This window comes from Podarcis tiliguerta, assembly GCF_965153285.1.
Source record: "Podarcis tiliguerta genome assembly, chromosome: 8".
NCBI lineage: Eukaryota > Metazoa > Chordata > Lepidosauria > Squamata > Lacertidae > Podarcis > Podarcis tiliguerta.
This window is the reverse complement of record NC_139541.1, coordinates 20,625,468-20,628,116: the sequence shown is the minus strand read 5'-3', so window position 1 is coordinate 20,628,116 and position 2,649 is coordinate 20,625,468.

The following is a 2,649-nucleotide window of genomic DNA, read 5'->3' as shown; positions in this document are numbered from 1 at the left end:
TGTTCCCCTTAGTGTCTCATATTTAGTGCTATACTGCTGCAGTGCATGCAGGTTCTATTTCGTTCAAAAGTAATAGTAAAGGTAAAGGTAAAGGTACCCCTGCCCGTACGGGCCAGTCTTGACAGACTCTAGGGTTGTGCGCCCATCTCACTCAAAGAGGCCGAGGGCCAGCGCTGTCCGAAGACACTTCCGGGTCACGTGGCCAGCGTGACAACGCTGCTCTGGCGAGCCAGAGCTGCACACGGAAACGCCGTTTACCTTCCCGCGCTGGGACCGAACAACGGGAGCGCACCCCGCCGCCGGGATTCGAACCGCCGACCTTTCGATCGGCAAGCCCTAGGCACTGAGGCTTTAACCCACAGCGCCACCCGCGTCCCTCAAAAGTAATAGTAGTTAATAAATCTGTCCTCCATACATATCCCTCCGATATCTTTTGTTAAGAGCTATAAAAGCTACAGGATGGAGGACAATTTCATCCAGGAAGCATTTTTAAGTGAATTGGCCTGATTTTCAGCTCTCAGAATAATGCATGGGTTGGAACCCAGTGACCATTTAAACTCTGTAATTCCCCAATATTTTTGATGCAGTTTTGTTTTAAAAATGCATACAAAAAGTGAGTATTTTTTATGGGGGAGATGTGCACGATTTTGCATATTTTAGCAGGGTCAAAGCATACCAAAATGTGTGTATTTGAGGGTGCGGGAGGGATGCCATAATTGCTCCAGACCAGGAATCCTTGAAGCTAGAGTCCTCTGACAATGGCAGTCCCGAAGTAGAGATGAACCCCCTTCCTGGTTCATTCCATATGGAGTCATGGTCACTGGAACTGCATCTCCTTCCTTGAACCCTGAAGAAGCATCTGCTACCAGACTCCAATGACTGGTCCACAGACTGGTCCTTGGAGGATCAAGAGATCCCAGAAGAAACAGCCACATGAAAGGGGCTGAAAGAAGTCATTGGCTGCAGAAGATGACACCGGCCCTTTAATTGGCAAGATGTGGCATGCAGAGGGGTGGGGGCTCTAGTTCAGTTGATATCTACCATAGCCTGTAAAGATCTGCCAGTTTCACCAGGCCACTGCTGAAACAACTTGCATGTTCTGGCTCAGCAGCAGGAACACAAAAAGTGGTCCTGACTGAAACCTGCATCCAAGTCCCTCTCCAAGGTGCTGATCGTACATGACTTGCCTTCCTGAAACTACTGACCTTCCCTTTGCTTGGATTATCATCTACCTGCAGTGGTGGGCATCACTATATAGTAAGACACATACAAAAATATGCTATTGTAGAGGAAAATGCACAAGACCATATTCAAATGTGTATCTTAGGGGCAAAGTCACACCCAATTCTAAGGTCCAGGTAGGTAGCTGTGTTGGTCTGATACAGTCAAAATAAATAAAATAAATAAAAAATTGTCCAGTAGTGTGCATGCACACGAAAGCTTATACCCAGAACAAACTTAGTTGGTCTCTAAGGTGCTACTGGACAATTTTATTTATTTATTTTTATTTATTTCAAATTCTATGGGGAAATATATACAAAGATCTGTATTTTATGTGAAAATGCATTCAGTTTTATCGTAAATATAATATATATTTAAATCCACAGAGAATGTGTTGAAACAAATTTATGTTACAACACATGCAAAACTGGGCTTGGGGCAACTGGTTGACCACTCTGAGCACAGGATGCTAGATTAGATGAACTAGTGGTCTGATCCAGCCGGGATGTTCTTATGTTCTTTATGTCTTTAATGAGGAGGAGGAGGAGGAGGAGGAGGGTTTGGATTTGATATCCCACTTTATCACTACGCTAAGGAGTCTCAAAACAGCTAACATTCTCCTTTCCCTTCCTCCCCCACAACAAACACTCTGTGAGGTGAGTGAGGCTGAGAGACTTCAGAGAAGTGTGACTAGCCCAAGGTCACCCAGCAGCTGCATGTGGAGGAGCGTGGAATCGAACCCGGTTCGCCAGATTACGAGTCCACCACTCTTAACCATTACACCATGCTGGGTAGGGAAAGATTAGGAAAGTTCCGTTTCTACTTTGTGACAGCTCAGTGCCCCCAGAGGAAGGCTTGGTGTGGTGAAATCCAAAGATGTTCTTTAAAAAATCCTGGTTTGAGTGGTCAGGTGCCAGATACTGCTATGATGAAAGAGGAAGGTGTCACAGGCAAGTGCAGAAATGGATTGAGATGGAACAGCTTATTTGGTCCTTGATAACTGATTGTGTTTCTTTGTTGCCCAGATGGAGGACAGAGAGGGATGAGCACACATGAATTGCTGTACTTGTGCCTACTGTACGCAAGGTAAAATTCACATGCCTTGCCCTGTCCACTTTTGCTTCTGGCCATGCCTACCACTTGCAGGTAGCCCTGGCAGATAACCCAGAAGTCCACCCCTAGGATACACCAATTCTGCTTCCATCGAAGGGCTAAAGCTCTCTTTCCTCTGTGTGACAATGATCATACCACCTGGGTGCCTCCTCCTTTTAAAAAATTCATGGTCTGCGCAGTGACAAAACAAATACCTTGTAGCATGCTTTAATATTTAACCAGGGTTCTGGAGAGCTGTATTCTCCCCCTCTCCCTCTCTCATTCTGTTTCTGATACAGTTTTGGAGATATTCTAAATGCAAGAATCTCAAGCCAT